Raw genomic sequence first — 6090 nt, forward strand, 5'->3', positions numbered from 1 at the left:
AACCAACTCCCTATTAACCCCTTATCACCTCTAGTAACACCTTATCCCCTATAGTAACCCCATATAAATCACCTCTAGTAACCCATTATAACAGCTTAAATAAAAATTAGTTCTAGTAACCCATCTGCCCATAGTAACCCCTCCAGTAATCACAAAATAATGGATTTATAAAGCAAAATATAATACCCACTAGTAACCCCTTATATGGTCCCCTCAATAACACCTGTTGTAATCCCTTATAAACCACTCAGTAACCCCTTAGTAACCCCTTTAATAAACAACTCAGTAACCACTGTAGTAACCCCTGTAGTAACCTTTTATATAACCCCTCGGTAACCCCTTATGTAACCTTCCATTAACACTAGGGAAAATAGTTAAATAACCCTTGTAACAAATGTACAAATAACTAATTAAAATGAATGAACTATCTAATTCAATAAGTAACTAACCCCAATATAAATAAACAATTAAATAACCATAATTAAATAACTGAAAACAAAAACTAATCCCTATAACCAAAATCAACTATCTAATTCAATAAGTAACCCTTCAAACCACTGTATAATAGACTAAGTAAACCCAACCTCAAATATACAACTAAATAACTTAAATAAAGGAACTCAAACAAAATATATTATACCCATGCAATCTGCATAAAATGTATAAAAAAAATTACAATAACTGGAAAAAGTATTTCAAATATGCATATATATAACTTACTCCTCCTCAACATTGACAACTTCAACAACTTCTTCTTTAAGTTTGCCTCCTATTGCTTTTCTTACTCTAGGCTTAACATCAGGAATCACATCAACATCTTCACTACCTTCAGATCCTAAAGCTTTAGATGTTTTTGCCTTTCTAACATTTTGTTCAACATCATCATCTTTTCCAACAACATCCCTATGTCGCTTCTTAACTGCAGGTTTTGTGTCAAAATCATCATCAGTCTTCTTTTCTATCAATTGCACATCTTTAGAAAGTAAACCATGCTTCTTCGAAACAGAGAGCAGAGAAAGTAGCTTAAAGTCATCATCATCCTGATTGAACTCCTTAAATTCCTTAGAATCATCATCCTGATTGACCTCCATAGAAGAATAAACAATTTAACTTCTACATTCATTAACTGTAGAAGTAGACTCAGGTAAGACTGAAACAGCAGCAGCAAAATCAAGAGGAGCAGAATTAACTTCTTGTTTTTCTACTCCTTGAACATCTGTTTAAAACATGAAATTATGTTAAATACTAATAGTAAAACATAAAACATATATAACACAAAATAAAACCAACAAGTAACACAAGGGTATTATATTTTAACATATATATCTAGATAAAAGGTTACTAGAGAGTAATGAACACAAGGGTTACCACAGAGCACACACTAGTTACTACAAGTTTAACAGAAGAGTTACTTAAGAGTTATCACAAGGTAACCCTTCTGGTAACCCCTGGATATAAGGGTAACCCCCCAGCTAACCCCTAGATATAAGGGTAACCCCTCTGGTAACCCCTGGTATAATAACCCCTCTGATAACCCCTATATGTAAAAGTAACCCCTCTAGAAACCCCTAAACAAACCCTAAAGTAACCCCTACAGAAAACCTCTGGAAACACATGTACAAACTTTCTGATAACCCCTATATGTAAAAGTAACTCCTATAGAAATATATTTTAAAATCTCTCCACTAAGAAGTGTGCAAAACACTATTGTAACACCATAACTGTACATATTTTCATTTTTCTAATACATAAACAACATAAAAATAAGAACTATGATCTTGAAGAACTTGATCAAAACACAATATCAAACAAGTCAAAAACATTGAACATGAAATTTTGGACACAAAAACAGAAAAATATCATTGCATAAAAATGTATAAAAGAATAAACTCAAATACACAACATAATAACCAAAGTAACCCATGCATATAAAGTAACTCCTCTGGTAACCCTTCAAGTAACCCCATGAATATAAAGTAACCCCTCTGGTAACCCCTCAAGTAACCCCTGCATATAAAGTAACCCCTCTGGTAACCCCTTAAGTAACCCCTGCATATAAAGTAACCCCTCCGGTAACCCCTCAAGTAACCCCTGCATATAAAGTAACCCCTCTGGTAACCCCTCAAGTAACCCCTATGGTAACCCCTATAAGTAAAACTAACCTTAAAGTAACACCTACAATAATAATTTTAAAAATCACTCTGCTAAGGACTATGCAAAACACTGTAAAACACCATAACTTTATTTTTTTTGCATTTTTCGAGTACAACAACATATAAACAATAACTATGATCTTAAAGAACTAGATCAAATAATTATGTGTATAAGAACAACATCAAAACTTATACATCACTTATAAAAATTATAAAACACAAGGCACAAAATGAAATAAGACAACAATATTAACATCTAATTTTGCTGAAAAAAAGAACAAAAACATCACATAAAAAAGACGTAAAATAAAACACAATATAATAAGCAAATTAAATCAAAAAAAGAACAAAAACATCACATAAAAAAGAAGTAAAATAAAACACAACATAATAAGAAAATTAAATCATAAAACATGCAACACAAGAAAACACGGTAAATGATCAACAAACAGGGGAAAAACGATGAACAAACGAATAATTTCAACCTAGGGTTTCAAAATTTAAAATGTCAAACGAAATAAAATCAAAAACACATCGAAAATTTCAATAATGAAAACCTAGGGTTTAAACAACAAAATTCAACAACAACAAACAAATTACAAAAACCGCAACCACAAACCTAAATCGTCACCATCTTTGTTCATAACAGAGCCTGAAATTAGAAACAAGCACATAATTTAAAAAAATTACGAAAAATAATCGACAACAAATTGTAAAATGAAAAAAGAAATCGGAAAAAAATACGCTAAAATCGAGAAAAAAAAAGTTGCAAAAAAAATACCAGAATCATCGCCATTTTTATTCGAAGAAGAACCTTTGCTGCTACTTTTACCATAAACAATTTTGAGTTTTGCCATTGAATTATGAGAAGATTAATGGAGAAAGAAAATTAAAATGAAGTAGATTAATGGAGGAAAGAGAAATCAAAGAAGAAAGAGAAATTGAGAAAGAAGGAAATGAAAAGACAATTTTCAGGGAAGTGAAGTGAGAATCCCAAAATGGCGGTTACACAAAAAAAGAAAAAAAAAATTTTAAGTTAAAACGAGAACTCCGTTATTTTCCAAACGCCGTTACAATTAGAAAGCTGGACTGGGCCTAAAACGGAGCGCGTGCCGGATTGGGCTTCATATTGTGGCTGGCCACATGGTGTGGCCAGCCACATATGAAACTTTGTGCTACATTATAATTAAAGATATTAATAGCCAAACAATACAATGATAATTGTGAAATCACTCACAGTGCAATAAAAAACGGAGAAAGTGTTAATAACATGCATGCATTATTAAGCATAGATCATTAAGTGTCCCAGCCCGATTCAAAATCAACTCGGCAAATATCCGATTTAGATTTTGATTCGCATGAACACAATAATTTAGTACTTTAGTAAACTTAAGTTTTAAAATAGATTCGATGTCAAGAACACTCGAATCGACACTTCAACGCAAAAAAAAAAAAAAAAAAAAAAAAAAAAAAAAAAAACTTATGCTTGTCAAATAATGATTTTTGTGTGAACCAAATTATAGATTCTACATTTCTACCTGTATCATGGAAGTAAATAAATACATCAATATCATACATAGGTTATTAAAATTAAGCTCAAACAAAAAAAATTTATAACAATATATGCCAAATATTTTAATTTGATCAATTTCCTTTAAAAAAAAAAAATTACTTTGATCCACTAATTTCATGTCACCATGAATATCATCAATGATCTCATCCAATATAATAGAATACTAATTTTAAGGCTCCTTGTTCATTGAATATTCGCCATGGCAATTATTGTTTTTTATTGTATTCAAAGCTGATGATATTTTACAATAGGTTAGTTTGTGACTATTGTAGAAAAAAATCTTATTATTAATTTTTATTTTTTATTTTTATTTTTTTAATTTTTTTTTGACGGACATTATCATATTAAATATGGACACACACACATTAGCTTAAATAGTTGTGTTTACACAAATTTCGAGTCTAAATAAATAAAGACGGGAAATAAAGTAACAAATGAATTTATCTCAGATGATCGGTTACCTGAAGAGAAGGTTTACTCGTTTTTTCTACAAAAAAAAAAAATTGCCACTTGTCAGAATTTTAGTGGTCCAAAAAATAAAATTGATTGTTTTTTTTTTAAAAAAAATCTAATTTATTAAAAAAAAAAAAAAACCAAACCAGCCCCCACCCCCATCCCGGAAATCTAATATATATAGTTTTATGTAATTTGTTAATTTATAAATAATTTTAGAATGACACGTATCGGTGTATTCTTTAGTTTTTTTTTTTTTTTTTAATATCTATAGAGAAAATAAATGTTATACATTACTAAAATATTAGTACAAAAGATACCTAGTATATTTTCCAGATTAGATGTTCCTTTTAACTTCATCCTTAGTTTCTGTTTATGAGATTCAAACAGATCATTAGGGATAACAACGATAGGTGGTCGAAGGAATTAATCAGTCGTTGGACAATCACCCTCAAGCCAAACAATATTTCTACCTAAACAAACCTAAGACAAGTCTAGGGTAAGTAAAGGATCGTATCCACAGGGAATGGGTATGGGTACACCGAGAATATGAAACGGTTGTAATCTAGTTCGGTCACAATTTTGGAGTTTGATTAAATAACTACTATGGAGACAAACACTAGGGGGGAAATGAGAATCGACACCAACCAAACCTATGAATCAAAACAATAAGCAAGCATGTACACAAATTGGGTGATAGAAAGGGCACTCAACATTGTCTTCTACCGAATCCACCACACTAAGCATTCTTAAACCAAACTCAACTAGCAAGATAGGCCAACCAAGTCTTAATAATGGGAAGTAGACTACTAACTCAGGTTTGTCTTTCGATCGGTTCGAGATAGTACTAAGGCACAAATAATTGGGATTTCTCTCCTAATTACCGCAACTAAGACTACTATATCATCCAAACAAGGAACCGTAATCAAGATAGAAATTCGGTCTAATCATACAAGAAAAGGTTCACTTATTTTGAAACCACAACACTAAGCATTCCTAAACCAAACTCAACTAGCAAGATAGGTCAACCAAGTTTTAACAATGGGAAGTAGACTACTAACTCGGGTTTGTCTTTCGATCGGTTTGAGATAGTACTAAGGCACAAATAATTGGGATTTCTCTCCTAATTACCGCAACTAAAACTACTACATCATCCAAACAAGGGACCGTAATCAAGAGGAATTTAGCATAATCATACAAGAAAGGGCTCACAACTAGACCTCATCTTTCAATGCAAGTATAGAAGTGAATACATGAGCAATAAGTGGCCATCCAATTACACATGCAATTAACCAATTCTTTAACAATCAATCATCAATCCAAAATGAACATGCAAGCACAAATATCAATCAACCCATGGCTTGGTTGAGTCTTCACCCAACCCCTAGCTAACTAACTACTCACTAAACATGGTAAAGAACATTCTAACAACAATATCTAAGTTCAAAATTAATCTAACAAATTGAAAAGAGTAGTAAGAACAAAGTAGATTGAACATGAAACAATAATTAACCAAGATTAAGAGAGAAATCTATAATTCAAAGCAATAAAAAAACAGAAAATAAAGAGTAAGAGATAGAGGAAAGAGATTACTAATGAAGCTTCAAGGTTGAGAAAATGTTGAAAGTGAGAATACAAATTTCAATTAATCTACTTCAATGATTGAGTTGAGAGAAACTAAGCTAATTAATAAGAGTTTAGAGAGTTAAGGGACTAAGGAGACTAAAAGGAAGAAGGTGATCATCTCCAAGGAAGAAGATGCTGAAAATTGAAGCCAAGGGTCGAATTTATACACCCCGAAATCACATCGTAAAATCCGCCCAAAAAATTCGGGTTTGCATGTAGGAGCGCCCGCTCCTACATAGGAGAGCGCCCGCTCCTCAAGCTGGAGCACCCTCTCCTGGCTCTTGC

This window comes from Chenopodium quinoa, unplaced genomic scaffold (genome assembly GCF_001683475.1).
Source record: "Chenopodium quinoa cultivar QQ74 unplaced genomic scaffold, ASM168347v1, whole genome shotgun sequence".
NCBI lineage: Eukaryota > Viridiplantae > Streptophyta > Magnoliopsida > Caryophyllales > Amaranthaceae > Chenopodium > Chenopodium quinoa.